The sequence below is a fragment of the Stomoxys calcitrans genome, chromosome 2 (genome assembly GCF_963082655.1).
Source record: "Stomoxys calcitrans chromosome 2, idStoCalc2.1, whole genome shotgun sequence".
Lineage (NCBI taxonomy): Eukaryota > Metazoa > Arthropoda > Insecta > Diptera > Muscidae > Stomoxys > Stomoxys calcitrans.
Genome location: NC_081553.1, coordinates 236,333,550 through 236,353,140, shown reverse-complemented (window position 1 = coordinate 236,353,140; position 19,591 = coordinate 236,333,550). Strand labels below are relative to the sequence as shown.

General features: G+C 39.4%; 1 protein-coding gene across 1 annotated transcript in view; it reads right to left on the bottom strand.

The window, feature by feature from the left end:
• LOC106081572 (helix-loop-helix protein 6) overlaps positions 1 to 19,591 on the bottom strand; it is a 125,557-nt gene that overhangs the window by 8,402 nt on the left and 97,564 nt on the right. The gene's annotated exons all lie outside the window — the stretch shown is intronic.

Below are 19,591 nucleotides of genomic sequence, written 5' to 3'. Positions count from 1 at the left end.
AGATTTGTAATTGAATAACAGCATCTCCTGGGAATAGTGGCCCTTTTATATGAACACCATTCGTCCAACAAGAATAGCTCTTCAGCATGCCAATTTCATGCCGTCCTTTGGCATGGATTTGCCACCCCTAAAGGATGCAGCAAAGACCAAAGACACATTCGCATGTTTGGTATTCGTCGATGGCTACCCAAAGGGGCGGAGTTTCAGAAGTACCAACTCAACTCGTCGCACACACACACACACATGCAGATGGTAATTATACTAATAGAGTGGGTTGTAGTCCTTGCTACCGTGTGAAAAATTAAAATTTGGCCAATTAAAAACTATAACAACTAATTATACATTAAAGGAAAGAGCCAAGAAATAAGTGGAAGAATTAAAAATCCGGAATTTCAAATTACTAGCAGAAAACATTAACAGACGCATTCACAAAATTAAATGAAGACTTAAAACATGTATTTTTGACATTTCTACAGAGGAAATCAGTCAAATAAACCCATTTCAATGCTACATTAAGTTTTGTTAATACCGGTGTAAATATGTATAGGGTGAACGACGAAAATATTCTATATCCCTATATTTATACCCTACAACACAACATAACACCCAGAAGGAAGAGAGATAGACCCATTGATAAGTATACCGATCGACTCAGAGTCACTCAGATAATCGACTCAGAAATCGATTTAGCTAAGTCCGTCTGTCTTTCTGTCCGTCTGTCCATGTTAATTTGTGTACAAACTACAGGTTGCAATTTTCATCCGATCGTCTTCAAATTTGGTACAGACACGTTTTTAAGCTTAGGGACGAAACCTATTGAATTTTGAAAAAATCGGTTCAGATTTAGATATAGCTCCCATATATATGTTCGTCCGATTTGCAGCAAAAATGCCATAAAATGGCAATTTGTCAACCGATTTTCTTGAAATTTGGTATTTGGTATATGAAATTTTCTTTTAACTCTCGACATTACTGTTGAATTTCATAGAAATCGGTTCAGATTTAGATATAGCTGCTATATATGTATATCGCCCGATTTTCACTTCTAGAGCCACTGCAAGCGTATTTATTGACCAATCTTGCCAAAACTTGTACAACGCTTTCCTCATCAACTACCACAATATCTGAGAAGTTTGCTCGAAATCGGTTCAGATTTGGATATAGCTCCCATATATATGTTCATCCGATTTAGGGAAATATTGCAATATAGTGCTCATTTGGTAACCGTAGTTATTATATTTTCAATAGATTTGCTTTAAATTTGATACGGATTGTTTAATAACCCATCTGAAAACATCCGCCGAGGTTCATCAAAATTGATGATTCATATATAGAGCTCTATATACCCTATAGGGTATATAGAGCTCTATATACCCTCTAGGGTAGGGGTAGGGTATTATACAGTCGGCACCGCCCGACTTTTGCCCTTCCTTTCTGGTTTCCTTTAAACTTTTGCTAAATATCCGTAACACACAAGGCTTAACAGTGATCACATTCGGATAAATCACTGAACGTAAACCTTGATACAGCGTTTTTGGACCACTCTAAATGTGATTTTGAAGATTAGTTGATTTTTGAGCTGTGAATTTAACCGAAAAAGTATTTGAAGATATTCTTGGAAATTATGTCGTCCAAAGGTCAGTTGATACTGTTGATACGAACATTCGCATTAGATTTCGCAAAATGTGATTTGGTATCTAAACATTAGATTTTCATACAAAATCCAATTTCTATAGAAAACTTACAACAAATTGGATATAAATGACAAATGTTAGGTTAGGTTAGGTTGAAAAGTTAGCGCACAATAAGCCAGTAATCGGCTTGTTGTGCGCTCTAAAAACTATAAAGTAACCTCTAATAAGAAAATTTTAAGTTAGGAATTCCGTGCTACCCACAAAAATCCTTAATTGTTTCCAATACTACTCCCCTAAGATGGTTCATGTCTGGTATTGTGTCTCCACCTAAGTGCCGGTATCTGTTGGACACGAAAGCCGGGCAATGAAAAAGGAAATGCTCCAACGTCTTATCATCTTCCCCACATGCTATCACTTGCCACATCGATTTTACATAAGTGAGCTTGTAGTCCTATGTGTCCCGTTATGATACCAATAGCTATACTCACCCTTCTTCTTGCTTCCTTTCAGTAATAGCCTCGTCTTCTTATGATCTGGATTCCCCCATAGAATTTTCGCCGTCCTACCGACCGTTTCGCTGTTCCACAATGTTGCATGCGCATTCGTCACCCACTCCCTTAACTCGGATTGCGTCGGCCCGAAAGGCTTCGTGTTAACCAACTTTATTGACAGCAGTCCTCTGGTCTTCACCGCCAAATCGTCTGCCCTTTCATTTCCCCTTACTCCGTTATGGTCCGGCATCCAAACGATGTGGATTTTGGCATCCTCAGAGAAGGCGTTAATCCCCTTCTCACACTGCAAGACTGTTCGTGACCTTACCGTCCTGGTTGTCATGGCCCTTATGGCAATTTTACTGGCGGTAAAGATGTTTCCACTCGACGTCTTCGCGTTAGCACCACAACACTTCACGCATTCCGTGATCGCCCGGATCTCCTCCGACAGGACCGCATCATGGTCAGGCAGTCTAAAACAGATCTCAGTCCCTGGGTTCTCAATGTAGACCCCCAGGCTCACTCTGTCCCCTATCTTTGATCCATCCGTGTAACATGATCTTCCAGATGGAAATACTAGGGTTCCGTCAATTCAAGACTGTGCCGATGGCAGCAATGCCTCGCACTTGACTTCAAGGTTCATTACAGGTATCCGATCAGAAACCTCTTCCCTTCCTTCCAGGTTTCCTATCGTCGCCTCGATTATACCGCGATGATATGAACTGCTCCCATCCTCAATCCATTCTCCCATCGCCTTAAGTCTCATAGCCGCAGTGGCTGTCTCACACTTAATCTGTATGTCAATGGGTCGGATATCAAGTACAAGTCTCCAGTGCCCTAGTGGACGTAGTCCTCGCTTCGCCTATGCCAAGACAACAAGTTCTCTAAACCTCTTGTATGGTCCTTATGTTGCTCTTTTTCTCCATGGCGGTCCACCAAACTACTGAGGCGTAAGTAAGTATTGGTCCAATCACGCTCCTGTAGAGCCAGTGGACTATCCTCGGATTCAGGCCCCATTTCGGCCCCTCTACAAAGTGCCCAACATCTGTGAGTCTTCTCCGTGCGCTCCCGAATGTGACACTTCCAATTCAGTTTCCTGTCCGAGATCACACCTAAGTTCTTGACCTTGTCAGATATCGAAATCGTCTTATTGAGGAAACGTGGTGCGTTAAATTGGCCCATCTTCGTCATCCTCGTGAAGAGGCATATTTCAGTCTTCTCTGGGTACACATTGAGACCTCTGGGTCTAGCTCCATCATATGCCATATGCAAGACCTTTTCGGCCCTTCTGCATAGCTCGTTCGGATCTTTACCCCTTAGAAGTATTATAACTTTGTCTGCGTAAGTTAAAAAAAAATATTTCTTTTCAAATTTTATTGAAAATTTTCGAGAAAAATTTGTCGAATTTCGATTTTTGTAGAAAATTTTGTCGAAGTTGGAAAACTTTGTCGATAGAAATTTTCTCCATTTTTAATGGACAATTTCGTGTTAATGTGGTTTTCATACGAAATAGATTGATTTTCTTTCCCATGACAATTTTGTCAAAATTTGAATTTCTTAAAAAATTAGTGAAACTTTATTTTTCAATAAAACTTTTTTTTTTTAATTATTCAAAATATCATTGAAACCAATTTAAAAATAACGATTTTCATAGATTAAAAAGAATCTCACAGAACACTTAAACGAAATGTAATGTAAGGAGTTGTTAACTCAACCCCGTTTCGAACTCAGATGTATGCTCTACACTGCATTCAGTAGTTGTGGGTATGTAGAGCACTTAATCCATTCGAAAAATCTCGTAGATGGCAGTCTTGGCTCAGTCTCAGCAGTCGAAGCGATGGTAGTGAACAAGAAAATTTAGCCACCTTTCGGAATGAAACATATTCCAATGGCTTCTATGTCTATGTCCAAGGATCTGTTGATCACGCGCCAAGTTCTTTACCGCGCAGAATGAATTGATGCAACCAGTAAGTGAACCGACATACATTCCGTGTCTCGAAGGGCAACAGATTAACACTCTTGATATTTTCTTAACATCGCACCTTAATAAATACGAAGTTAGTATACTTGCACCTCTTTGAAACCCCGATCATTGCATTATTCCAGCATATTTTTTTGTATTCTACCTTTCGTGCCGCTCTATCTACAGTTCCAATGATTTGACTTCAATGATTTCTTCCGCAATTTCAATTGGAGGCTTTTTTCTTGATTGTGACGTGGATGGGTCGGCTGAAATGATAGAGAAAGTAATTTTAATTGGAATGGAGTTATTTATTCCAATCAAAATAATTTCGGTTAAATCAAAGGACAAAAGCTGGTTAAACCAGGCGTGCAGGAATGCCTTCAGATCGAAAGAGTTGGCATTCAGAAAATGGCGTCTGTAATGAATTGCTGCGGAAACAGACAAGAACTTTGTGTACCAGAGCAATTAGGCGCGAATAGTTTCTGCACGAACAGTGTCTTCGTTCCAAAGTTCTTGCTTCTCCAAGAGGAAGTAGAAGCTTTTGGTCGTTTGTGAAAAGAGTGAAGGGCAACTCATGGGCCCCCACTCTCATTAAAGACGACCAGATATTCACTGACCCGGTTGATAAGGTTAACCTACTGGCTGACATGTTTGCGATCAACCACTCCCATGTCTCAGATATATTTTCGAACACGTAGAGTCAAAAGGGATCTTGCGGATCTCGACGTAAAAAAATCCCCAGGCCTGGATGGCGTATCGTCATTTGTTTTATGCATGTATTCTTCGATGCTCGCTCGTTCTTTACGCAATCTTTTCAACCTTGCTTATCATGCGAGTGTTTTCCCGGCGCGTTGGAAGATTGCGAACGTGCCGCCTATCCCCAAGAAGGGCAATGCAACCAACCCTGCGAATGACCAACTAATAACGTTATAGTCCGCATGATTGATAACCATCTTGTTAGATACTTAGAGTCCAATGATCTTCTTTGCCCATGAAAATTCCACTAAGGAACAGGGGCAAACTCTCACATATCAATGAGTGCAGTCCGATTTAAGTTTAAGCTCAATGATAAGGGACCTCCTTTTTATAGCCGAGTCCGAAGGGCGTGCCGCAGTGCGACACCTCTTTGGAAAGAAGTTTAACATGGCATAGTACCTTACAAATGTTGCCAGCATTAGGAGGGGAAAACCACCGCTGAAATTTTTTTCTGATAGTCTCGCCAGGATTCGAACCCAGGCGTTCAGCGTCATAGGCGGACATGCTAACCTCTGCGCTACGGTGGCCTCCAATGATCTTCTTTGCAACCGCAAATATGGGTTCCGCAGAAATCGCTCCAGTTCGGTGAGAGTAAGCTCGTGACTCTGGATATCTTCAAGGCGTTTAACAGAGTCTGGTACGGTGCACTTCTTTCAAAACTTGTCGCTTTTGGTGTCGCTAATAACTTCGCTCGATTTATATCGAGTTTTCTTAGAGATCGCACTATAAGAGTTGTTGTAGGTGGATTCTCATCTGACGAATATAGTAACACTCTGCCAGGATTTGCTGGCCATTTCTTAGTGGAGTCGAATGAAGAGAGTGGATTTTAATGCCGGACGCAGTGCTGTTTGTTGTCCCACAAACGATTCACTTACACTTTACAATCGTCAATATCTATCGCCGGTGTAGATATAAAGCAGTCAGAGGCTCTTAATGTTCTGGACGTGAATATGATGGCCGTTGGTAAAAACTTGTATTCGAAGTGTCGAAGGATACATTCAAGTGCTTGGACTTTCTTAAGCGGTGTAAGAAATATTTCACTCCCTCTGATCTTCTTAATATCTACACTTCGTACATCAGGCCGAGAATGGAATATAACTCCCATATATGGGCCGGAGCTCCAAAATAATACCTGTAGCTGCTTGACCGTGTCCAGAGGCGGACGTTGGTGTTGATTGGAGATGGTAGGATATCCAAGGGTTGTTTCCCTTGAACATCGTCGAAATGTGGGCTGTGTCGATTCTACCACGGTGTGTGTTCCTCGGAAACCAGTCTTCTGATTCCTGACTTGAGGTTGTTTGTCAAAAATACAAGATTTTCTAGAAGCGCACGCCGGTTGGTATTCGATTGGCCAGCTGATCGGACCATGCAGTACCGAGAGAATTCTTTTTTCGCAAGGACAGTTCGTTTGTGGAATCGAGGTCCGGCAAATGTTTTTCCCGCTACTTACGACATCCAGAAATTCAAAACAAATGTCAATAAACACTTCTCCCTTTTCCCCCCTCCGATCCTTAACTATCCTCTCCAACGCAATGCATTGCATATATAGGGGATATTCCCTGCGCGTTGGTTGATTGAGAAAAAAAAAACTAAAATTACCTTTGATTTGGGGCTAATACTAATCCGATAGGTTTTTCTTTTAGGGCAGTTTGGTCTGAATCGAGAAATTTCAATGTCACAATCACAACCCGGTCGCAAATACCTTTCATTGGAGATTTATATAGGCTTGATAGAGATATGAGCGCCACCACTGTCCTCTAGATCTTAACCCTAATTGCAAAATTTTATCAGTGAAAATTAAATCAAAAGTTCGAACATTATTATTTGAACAAAATTTTTTTTGTTGATGGCAAATTTGAAATTTGATTTTCATAGCAAATTCAAAATTTGATTTTAATTTTTCATCTCCCCCAGTGATGGCAACCAGTTAAAATATTCATAGCGTACAACTCACTCTAATAAAATGAGATACGATTTATTTGGGATTTCTAAAATGATTTCATTATGTTTGCATTGTGACCACAAGCTTGTATGGTAATGCAAATTTAATTCTAAATACAAAAGCAAGTACCCGAAGGATTTCCCTGAATGAAGATGAAAATCCAAATATATTTTTATTTCCCACACAAGTCCTTGGGCAGTCACACCTTACGTCAACATCGTATGCCAGTGATTTAATTCTTTGCCTAGAAGTTCTAGTCATGTGCCACAGTCGCGACATGAGCGACTATTTAACCCCATATTTGTTTGTGTTTGCAATGCTGTTTGGGCTAGTTGTTGTTGGTGTTTGTTGTTGTTGTTGTCGCTGAAATGCGATAATTTAATTGTGGTGCTGGGCATCCGGACCCTGAGAATTGTACAACTTCGATTAACAGTCATGTTTACAAGGATTTTGGGTAAAGGGATTGTTTGGGCACACTTGAATGTGTCCTGCCATCAATTACTCTTGTTTCGATATCCTTGTGGTAAACGGTGCACAGCGAAGCAGTCAAACGCAGCCGCTCGTTCTCTTTCTAACACGTGTGTGGCCCTCTTCAGCCCTCTCTTTTGCTCTAAATACGCATAGGGTGGATGAGATCCTTTCTAGCTATCACTGAGATACATCTACATCAAATGCGATTAATGTCATCAGGCTTTCATGGCAATGATGATGATTGTAGGTACACCAACACATGGGTGAGTCCTTCGTCCTTGCGGGGCAAATTGTTGGTAATGAAAAGGTTTGTTTCCTCTCCCAAGGCTCTGTGACATATTGTTCCATTGTTTGGCATTGGCGGTTTTTCTCGCCTCGGGAAATTTGTTTGCATTGCCTTGGCCGTCTCGGCAATCTGAGGAACGCGTGCCATGCATGCGGCCGCCTCGGCAACTTGTTTGATCGTCTTCGAAGTGTGTTTGCAAGTACCCAGGCACTCATGCTTACGGGTCCATGATGGACATATGATGAAAGTCATTTGCCAAATGGAGGAGGGCTGATGGGCGGAACGGCCGCAGTTCATTCAGACACTCTGGTGTTGACGTGGCTAATTTCTGTTTTGCTTGTAATAAAATAACAATAATTCTATTTAAACAATTGTCGCAGTTGACAGAAAGATGGGTGGCATGGTGGCTGGTCTTCGTTCCGCTTAAGCGGAGTTTATGTTAAGCGTAATAGATTTCTAGGTTATTTATTTTTACATGGTTAACCACTTTAATGCTTGAGAGTGCAATGTCACATAAATCGAATCGGAAGGAAGATGCAAAATGCAAATTTTGTTCATGAAAATTCCTTTAAGGAACAGGGGAAGGTAGATGGGAAAGGATAATTTTTGACTGGCGTTTGCTTCAATGTAAATTAACTCCGCCCAATTGCAAATGAAATTTTAAGCATTAAAAAAAATAGATCACCAACCTAAAGGAAAGTGGGAATGGGCCATTTTTAGACTTAAAGATGAAAGTGGAAAGTGGGAATTGGCTTTTTTTGACTTAAAGATGATGTAAACCCCTTTATCTGTTATATTTTACATATTTCTGAGACTTTTGTATGAGCTAAGCTACTTGCTCCACTTTTTGCATTCTTATCATTTTTTCTCTGTGTAAAATAAGCTCCACCTTGAATGGAGTAACTAAATCTGTTTCACCAACCCCCATATAGACAGTGCTTGTGAGCCTGTGGAGTGAATGGGGGTGGGGTGATTTGGTATGGCGAGTTCTATCGTTCTTAAATGAAAACTGTCAAAAGCAGAGATTTTTTCATTCATACTCCCACATTGACTCAGACAAAATGTTGGTATGTATGCATTAACAGACAGTTTGAAAGCAAGACTGTTTGTTTAAGAAAGTGTCCTGGAGTGTGAGTATTGGAGAATTAGGATAAAACCCGTTAAAATATCGGCATGCTACTGTTAATGCCAGGTAAATTGTTTAAAAATTCTAGTTTTCGTTACTTTTTGGCCTAAATCTGCATGTTATAACAATTTCAATTAATTTTTTGGCATAGTTGCTTCCAGCTGCCTGGCAGTATGTAACAAGTACATTAAAGACATAAATACTGAAGATATTGGACATTTATCAGTCCAGATCATGATTTGTATGACCCGATACGGCTCAGAATGATCATTTCTTATTCAATTCTTTAGAACATGGGTTAAGTCTACATTTCGATATAGACCCCACATACAAACACCATTGATTTTACTTGCTAAATCCGCAAGTAGAAAATGTTCAAATGATGATGGCAATATGTCTTTATAATTTCAGAGCCAATATAGGTCATGTAGAGTGCTCTATTGATTCGAAATCATTGAGAAACAGAAGGTTTGTTTTAAAAATTCATAAAAAGTTTTCAATGGATTCAAAACAAAAATTTGCCATATTTTTGATGCTTTGAACCGTTCATATCTGAGTCCAAAGGATATGAAGAATACTAAACATGCAATTTTAATAACAACCCCTCAAAGGCCAATAAATTCTATATACATTTGATTCTTATAACTTTTCGATGTAACTATGATCATACAGCTGCCCATCCGTTTGTCGAAAGCATGCCAACGAAAAAGGTTATTTGCCTCAAATATTGTGGAAATGGCATATTTAGCAGAAATGTTAGATATATTCTTATCAAATTACTCTTCATACCCACCACCATAGGATGGGGGTTTACTAATCTAGTCATTCCGTTTGTAGCATTTCGAAATATTGATCTAGGACCCCATAAAGTATATTTATTGTAGATATTCTCGACATTCTGAGTCGAGCTAGCCAAGTCCGTCCGTCTGTCGAAATCACAATAGCGATCGATCGCGTAAAGTTTGCCGCTTAATTTGTACAGATACTTTTTATTAATGTAGGTCATTGGGGTTTGCAAATGGGCCATATCGGTTCCGATCTCCTGATTTGACTTCTTGAGCCCCTGGAAGCCGATTTGGCTGAAATTTTGCACATAGTGTTCTGTTATGATTTCCAACAACTGTACTATGTACGGTCCAAATCGATCCAGAACCTGATATCCCCCATATGAACCGATTTGATTTTTTGACCCCTTTCAAGCCGCGATTTTTTTGCGATTTGGCTGAAATTTTGCACATAGTGTTCTCTTATGACTTTTAATGACTGTGCCAAGTACGGTTCAAAACGGTCAAGAACCTGATATAGCTCCCACATAAGCCGATCTCCCGATTTAACTTCCTGAGTCCTTACAAGCCGCGATTTTTGTCCGATTTGGCTGAAATTTTGAACATAGTGTTTTATTATGATTTCCTATATCTGTGCCAAGTATGGTTCAAATCGGTCTATAATCTGATATATCACCCATATAAACCGATCTCCCAATTTGACTTCTTGAGCCCCTGGAAGCCGCAATTTGTATCCGCTTTGGCTGAAATTTTGCACATAGTGTTCTGTTAGGACTTCCAACAACTGTTCTAAGTATAGTCCAAATCGAAAAAGAACCTGATATTGCTCCCATATATACCGATCTCCCGATTTGACTTCTTGACCCCCGATTTGGCTGAAACTTTGAATATAGTGTTCTATTATGACTTTCAACAACTGTGCCGAGTATGGTCCAAATCGGTCTATAATCCGATATAGCTCCCATATTTTAGCAGAATCCATGGTGGTGGGTTCCCAAAATTCAGCCAGGTCGAACTTAGCATGCGTTTACTTGTTTTAGATTAAGATCAATATCAAGTATGGTTGATTTTTAGATAGAAAGTAAACATTTTATCTATATTTATACCCATCACCGAAGGATGGGAGTGTATTCATTTTGTCACTCCGTTTGCAACACATCGAAATATCCATTTTTGACCCTCTAAATTATATATATTCCTGATCGTCGTAAAAATCTAAGATGATCCATGTCAGTCCGTCTATTTGTCTGTCCGTTGAAATTACCCTACACTCCTTAAAAATGAAGATATTGAGCTGAAACTTTCCACAGGTTCTTTCGTTGTCCATAGGCAGCTTAAGTTTGAAGATGAGCTATATCGGACTATATCTTATTTATTATTCGATTTTGTTGAAATTTGAGACAGTGTGTTGTGTTGGGCCATTCCTTATCCTTCTTCAATTTGGTCTAGATCGGTCCAGATTTGGAGGCCGATCTCCCTATTTAAGGTCTTGCGCCCATACAAGACGCATTTATTATCCGATTTCGCTCAAATTTGGGACAGCTAGTTGTGGTAGGCCCTTCTTCATATTTTTTCCATTTGCCCAGATCGGTCCAGATTTTGACCATACATGGGTACTGCTCTCGCAAGTACCCATGCTTTAGGGTCATATAACAGCACGGGTAGTATCCGAGTCTTGTATAGTTTAATTTTTGTCTGTCGAGAGGTTACTTTTCTCCTCATCTGCTTGCTCAGTTCAAAATAGCAAAACTGGTGTCGTTTGTTTCGGTTACGTCGTTGGCCAGGTAGATAAAGTTACTGACTATCTCAAATTTTATCCATTTTTTTATTTATTGATATCATCCATTTACTCCCAAATCCACTTTCCTTGATTCTCTTTCGATACTTTTGAAAGCTGCGATTGCTTCTTCCGATGACCGACCTATAATATCGATGTCATCAGCATGGGCAAGTAGCATATGTTCTCTTGTGAGTAGTGAGCCATGCGTGTTTACACCTGCTTCGTGTATAATCTTCTCCAGCAGTATACTAAAGAGATCACACGATCGGAGGTTTCTCTGTCGGAAACCTCGTTTGTATTGAACGGTTTGGAGAAGTTCTTTTCTTTAACTGAGGAGCGTGCATCAGCAAAGTCGTATTGGTTTTGCAGGAATACCAAACTCGGACATGCCTTGAAATATCTTTGAACGTATAGGGTCATAAACAGTTAAGCCGGCAACCCATCGGCTCCAGCTGCCTTATTATTTTTATTTTTCTTTAGGTTACTGCTACGTGGACCTCGTTTTGACTAGGTGGTACACATTCTATACCATCATCAGGGGTTGGTTCTGCGGTTTACTCATGGCCACCATCATCGCATACCAGCAGCTGGGAAGTTTTTTTTTCAATATCCTCAGCACAGAATTTTGGCCTTTATGCGAATTGTGACCAGTCTGTCATCTACCGGAGTAAACCTGGCGACAAGGTGTATCAGTCTCCGAATAACCACAAATCTACAGCCAAATTCATGCGGTTTTAATATAGGACGTAATCCCTCGGTGTTGTTGTGGAGCTCATCCCGAGCCATCTTACTTCTCCAACTCATCTGTACACCATTTTTGAAATGCCTGGTCCTCAACTAGCTCATAATATTTCATAATATCTTATTTTAGTTTGCCTGACAATTAACTGAGAGGTAAATAAGGTCCACAAGTTATGATATCCTTCTATAATCAAATAAATCAGAAGATTAGTATCTTCTGATTTAACAATTCTATAGCTGTTAAACTGCAATTAGTAACCCCGCTAGAATACCCAACATACTATTCGGACCAACTAAGTTATCAAATTGGTATTTCAAAATTGTATTAAAAATCATGCAACATAAAAATCATGAAGCATATCCATGTTAGTCAAAGCTGAAGAAATCTCAGTTAATTTTATTGCGCAGATGAAAGGACGAAATAAATATTCCCACATTTTCTCCAAGCAATTGGAGTTGTCTACGAGTGTCTGTGTCTGTGTCAGTGGGTGTTTGTCTTTCCTCTGCTACCTTCTAATGTCTGTGACATATCGATTAAATGCTTTTTGTGAGTGTTTTTGAGTGCGTGTGAGTGCGTGTGAGTGTGTAATTTCATTTAGCAATTGAGCGCACAAGTATTTAACTGTGGTTAATTTGTGGCACAACGTTAAAGACTTCCCCTTTTTTGTGGTCCTTTATTTATATTGTGGTGGCTGCCTATGCTACGGTGCTTACCACACATTCAAACGGATAAGTGTTTGTCTGTCTGTCTGACGGCCTATCTATTGTTGGCTGTCTGTTTGTTTTGATGCTTTGGCATTACCGTGGCGAATGTTTGTTTGAATTTTCGCCTTAAGTGAGCTTAACATTTGCCATGACGAACAAAGTGATGGGAAAAATAAACAAGAATGAAATTTTCGCACAACTTTACCCCACCAAAACAAAAAGGTTTTTGTTTACGCTAGGAAAAGCGCTAAGCCAGCAAAAGAGAAAACTTTTGGAATTATGTTGAAAGTCATTCAGATTAACAGTGTGCCAAAGCTTTTTCTATTTCCATTACACCAACAGTCGTTTAAGTAAACTTCTGTTAACGGAAGGAAAGAAAAGTTTAGGCCAGACGGTATTAATGTTAATTCAAATAACTCAAATGCATTGTCGGTTTTGTAAATAGTTTATAAAGTTCATACCTTTTTTATACCCTCCACCATAAGATGGGGGGTATACTAATTTCGTCATTCTGATTGTAACTGCTCGAAATATTCGTCTGAGACCCCATACAGTATATATATTCTTGATCGTCGTGAAATTTTATGTCGACCTAGCCATGTCCGTCCGTCTGTCCGTCCGTCCGTCTGTCTGTCGAAAGCACGCTAACTTCCGAAGGAGTAAAGCTAGCCGCTTCAAATTTTGCACAAATACTTCTTATTAGTGTAGGTCGGTTGGTATTGTAAATGGGCCATATCGGTCCATGTTTTGATATAGCTGCCATATAAACCGATCTTGGGTCTTGACTTCTTGAGCCTCTAGAGTGCGCAATTCTTATCCGATTGGAATGAAATTTTGCACGACGTGTTTTGTTATGGTATCCAACAACTGTGCCAAATATGGTTCAAATCGGTTCATAACCAGATATAGCTGTCATATAAACAGATCTGGGGACTTGACTTCTTGAGCTTCTAGAGGGCTCAATTTCTATCCGATTTGGCTGAAATTTCGCAAGACGTTTTTTATTGTTACTTTTAACAACTATGTCAAATAAAGTACAAGTCGGTTCATAACCTGATATAGCTGCCATATAAACCGGACCGAGGTCTTGACTTCTTCAGCCTCTAGAGGTCGCAATTATTATCCGATTTGCCTGAAATTTTGTACGACGGATGACCATGACCATTAACATACGTGTTTATTATGGTCTGAATTGGTCTATAGGCCGATACAGCTCCCATATAAATCGATCTTTCTATTTTACTTCTTGAGCCCACAAAGGGCGCAATTCTTATTCGAATTGGCTGACATTTTACACAGGTCTCCAACATATAATTTAATTGTGGTCCAAACCGGACCATATCTTGATATCGCTCTAATAGCAGAGCAAATCTTTTCTTATATCCTTTTTTTTGCCTAAGAAGAGATGCCGGGAAAAGAACTCGACAAATGCGATCCATGGTGGAGGGTATATAAGATTCGGCCCGTTCGAACTTAGCACGCTTTTACTTGTTTTAAAATGAAAATTACGCACCTATTTATAGAGGCTGCGTATGCTTGACAGACCTCCTAACCACCGATTGCTAGGTTGGATATGATCAATGGGAACTGCGCAAATTCCAATGGGCAAAATTCTCACATATCACTGAGAGCTGTCCGATTTAGGTTTTAGTCCAATAATAAGGGATCTCGTTTTTTATAGCCGAGTGGGAACGGCGTGCCGCAGAGCGACACCTTTTTGTTTATGTAGAAATCTTCAGCGACCGGAGCAAATCCGTTTTCACATTTTAAACAAATTTAACAAGTAAAAGCGTGCTAAGGTCGGCCGGGCCGAATCTTAAATACCCTCCACCATGGATCGCATCCGTCTAGTTCTTTTCCCGGGATCTTCTTCTTCTTAGGCAAACATATGATAAAAGAAAAACTTTGCCATGATATTGGAGCTATATCAACTTATGGTCCGATGGTCCGGACCACAATTAAACTGAATGCAGAAGTCGTTGTGTAAAATTTCAGCCAATTCGAATAAAAATTGCGCCCTTTAGGGGCTCAAGAAGTAATATAGGGAGATCGGTTTATATGGGAGTTGTATCAGGCTAAAGACCGATTCAGAACATAATTGACATGTATGTTGAAGGTCATGAGAGAAGTCGTTATACAAAATTTCAGCGAAATCGGATTATAATTGCGACCTCTAGAGGCTCAAAAAGTCAAGATCCCAGATCGGTTTATATGGCAGCTGTATCAGGTTATGAACCAATTTAAACCATATTTGGCACAACTGCTGGAAGTCATAACAAAACACTATTTGCAAAATTTCAGCCAAATCGGATGGGAATTGCGCTCTCTAGAGGCTCCAGAAGTCAAGATCCCTGATCGTTTTATATGACAGCTATATCAGGTTATGAACCGATTTCAACCACACTTAGCACAGTTATTGAAAATGATAATAACACCCCTCACGCTTAATTTCAACCAAATCGGTGAGAAATGCGCCCTATAGTGGCTCAAGAAGTCAAGATCCAAGATCGGTTTATATGGCAGCTATATTAAAAAATGGACCGATATGGCCCATTTACAATCCCAACCGACCTACACCAACAAAAAGTATTCGTGCAAAATTTCAAGCGGCTGGCTTTACTTCTTCGAAAGTTAGCGTGCTTTCGACAGACAGCGGACGGACGAACGTGGCTAGATCGACTTAAAATGTCATGACGATCAAGAATATATATACGTTATAGGGTCTCAGAGGAATATTTCGAGGAGTTACAAACAGAATAACGAAATTAATATACCCCGATCCTATGGTGAAGGGTATGAAAACCTAGGAGAATTATGCTTTAAGATATAACGCGTCTGAATTTGTTGGCTTAAAAAAATTTAAAATTAACTGCCACATGATGCTTAGCTCCGCAAAGAAAATTCAAAGATCTGCATATATGTATGTCTATTTATATTTAGAGAAATTATAAGTGTTATCAAAATAAGTTTTTTTTTATGTAATGAAAAAATCTTTGTTTTAGTGCTTCATGTCATATGGAAATGAAACAACTGCTGCTTGGCATTCCATCTAAATGGTATTTTTAAAATATTCAAATTCGTTCGGGGATATTTTCGGACATCTGTGTTAAGACATTCTATACTTTCAGGTTTGTAATATAAATAAGGTAATTGAGGAAGTTTGGCGTTTATGGTTTACAATTTTCATATGTTTCATTTATTTTTGGAATGCGGTGAAAACCAGTTATCCATTATTGGGTTATCTGGTTAAAAGTTCAATGGCCGTAATTTATTGCAGGAAATTTATCAAAGTTGAAGCAATAACAACAATTGCAATGGAGAAACTAAAAAAGCGAAGTCTGTAGCTTTCTAATGAAAGGTATTCGAGTCTGATTTCCACCTTCGGAGCTAAGCATGTGGGGGCCGCCACATCCCAAAACACCTCCAAACTAAACATATTTACTAACCATAGCAATATGGAGCTCAAATGGCATAGTAACTCACAAATATCGTTAACATTAGCTGGGAAAAAAACTCGCTGATGTTTTCGCCAGAAGTCGAACTCAATTGTTCAGCGTTAGGCTAGGTTAGGTTAGGTTTTAGTGGGAGCCTGCCATCAGACTCACTTAGACGTTTTCGTCCATTGTGATACCACAGGAATAGAAGAAAGAAGATGCATTCTAGTTCCTACCGTTGAACCATCCAGATCGCTTGCGAATGTTCATATCCGCTAAATCAGACAGGTTCTCAAAGAAATTAGGACCTAAAGTGGAACTCCTTCCAACTGCTCGTGCGGGACACACACACAGAAGGTGTTCTATAGTCACTTTTTCTTCGATGTGCCTACAGCTTCTGCAAAAGTCATTGCTGGCAACCTTCAGTCTGTGACCATGTTTTCCGATTAGACATTGACCTGTCATGACGGACACAATGACTGAGACGTCTGTTCTAGCCAATTACAGCAAAGCATTAAAACTCTTCAAGTCGAAATTAGGCCACATAGTTTTGGAATGCTCACAGCCCCCTCTTTGCGACCAACTATCATTCCTTTGTCCTTCGGGCCTGGTCCTGAAAACTTAGCTTACATGCCGCTAAGGGCATCCTCACAGATTCCAGTTTCCCTGGAGTGTGTAGGGTAGTTCCTTGTCTAGCAAGCTCATCCGCTTTACAATTCCCTGGGATATCTCTGTGGCCCGGCACCCAGAACAGGTGAATTTTGAACTGTTCAGCCACCTCTTTGAGAGATTTGCGACAGTCGAGGGCGTTTTTTGTGTTCAGAAATACGTTCTCCAGGGATATAATGGCTGTCTGGCTGTCTGAGAAGATATTTATGCCAATCGTCGTAATGACATTATATCCTAGCCATTCCACCACTTCCTTAATTGCAAGGATCTCCGCTTGATACGCACTGCAGTGGTCGGGTAACCTTTTCTATATGACCAGTTCTAGATCTTTAGAGTACACCCCAAAGCCCACATGGTCGTTTAGTTCGGAACCATCCGTATAGAAGTCTATGTAACTTCTGTTACCAGGGATATCGTAGTTCCAATCGGTTCTATCAGGAATAATGGTAGAGTAATTTTTATCAAAAAGCGGCTCAGGTAGGGTGTAATCCACACTGCCTGGAACATCGGATATTAAATCAAGTATAACACAGTGTTCGTAGCCGCCACATGACCAATGAGAAAGCTCCCTTAACCTCACGGCAGTGGTCACTGCAATTTGGGTAGCCAAAATGTCTAGAGGCATAAGATGAAGCATTAAATTCAGGGCATCAGTTAGTGTCGCCCTCAGTGCGGCTGTGATGCACAAAAAAGCCATCCTTTGCATCCAGTTAAGTATTGAGCAGTAGGCGGATTTTTAAAGACCATAAAAAACGCATTTATTCTCCAATTTTGCTGAAATTTGAAACAGTGAGCTGCTTCCGACATCCAACCGAAATATGGTCCAGATCGGATCATATTTAGATATAGCTGTCACATGGATCGATCATCCGAATTAGGGCTTAATCACATGAACGGCACACTTGTTATCCGATTTCGTTGAAATTTCGAACTGTTACTTGCATAGAGCTTCCCGACAGATGAACCAAATATGATTTACATCGGAATATATTTGGATATTAATATGGATATATTGGGTTGCCCAAAAAGTAATTGCGGATTTTTTAAAAGAAAGTAAATGCATTTTTAATAAAACTTAGAATGAACTTTAATCAAATATACTTTTTTTACATTTTTTTTCTAAAGCAAGCTAAAAGTTGTTCCTATTTAGAACAAAAAGCAAAAAAAAAAACTTTTTTTAAAAAGTTAAGGCAAAATGTGGTGTGGAAAAAGTGAAATAATCCCCAAAACAATCTATCTGGTGTGTTCTTTTACTTTTCTCCTCAAATCAATTTATTATTATCACGTAAACAAACAGTGCACATTAATTATTTGTGGTTAGATCTTTTTTTGGTTTTATATAAGAAATCTAATGATGACAATTTCGGAAATTTTGAAACTTTATTAACGTGATAATAAGCAATACATTTTAGGGAAAAGTGAAAAGCGAAACCCAGAACTCCCACATTTATATTTTAAGACTTACTGCACAGTGAAATTTTTGGAAATATTTTCAAAATTTCGGGTTCTTATTTCATTTTTAATCCTTAAATAACAATAAACAAGTCCCAAATCTTGGAACATACTTAACTTTTGCCTTTGGCATTATTTCACTTTTTTTGATTTTATTTAATATTTTTCATTTTTCAAGTTTTCTTGCCTGTTAGGGCGAAGATCATAAATTTTTACAATTTTTGTTTGTTTCTCTTTCGAGACGAGCTCAATGATCGGAGATTGCAAATGGAAAAGGAAAGCCAAAGATAGCAACACACATCAACCACTATGGGACGCGTTTCGTCTTTGGTTAGAAGAATTTTCAACCATATTAGATGTGATGGCTTCAAGGGCCGTGCGTTGGAATGTTATATTTGAATTGTATTAATTGTGAAAACGCATCTATGATACAATTCCAACATTAACCACGCTCGACAACCCTGTCTATTAGCTGTGCTTTGCCCAATGCATGTTTTTTGTGTAATGACAGACTTTATTTCAGTGGCAATTACACTTCTTCCGTAGAACACATGATTTTGTGCATCTATTGGAAGTTGTATTGATGGCTTTGAACGCTAGACAACGGCAACGGCTCTCGCTGTTGCTCTTCTTGCGGCTTTTAGTTGGAAATAATTTAATTTTTTATTTACGACCCAGTTCATTAGGACTTATTTCATTGGGGGTTATTGCGCATAACCTATCAATGTCTCCGAAAAGTAATCACGCAAGTAAAAACGCAAAAACTGAGATAAATTTGTATATATTTTTATCATAACCTATGATTTTAAATACCTATATTCGGTCCGACCGAAGCTAGGATATTTTCTTAACACATTTGATTTCATATTTTACACCTTTTTTTGTTGGCTAAAGATTTTCTTAACAAGCATAGGATTAGGATTTCAATCACACACACACACACACACACATGTAGACACATGCCTTCTTTTAATTTCTCAGAGGTAAACAGCTGAGAAAATCGTAATTAAAACGTCACAACTGATGATCAAGCAAATCAAATGTTCTCTCTGAGTATTTTTCATCGCCGGCCTGTGGTATTGTGGCAACAACAAAACCAAAGGGGGCCTTAAATAGCGAGGCAATACAATGTTAACCGAAACGATTCCTATTGCCATCGATGATGATGTGTCTTATCGCGTAGTGCACGATTTAGATTTAGCCGACACCTGTATGTAAATAGTATAGATGTTATCGGTGCTGTGTTTGAACTCTAACCATTGCTTTGGCACCTCTATCTGTGACAATCTCAGTGTACGGCTGTGTGTTCAGCTTCAAAAGGCGCCGATAGTGTTGGGTGCAAAAAAGGAGAGTGCT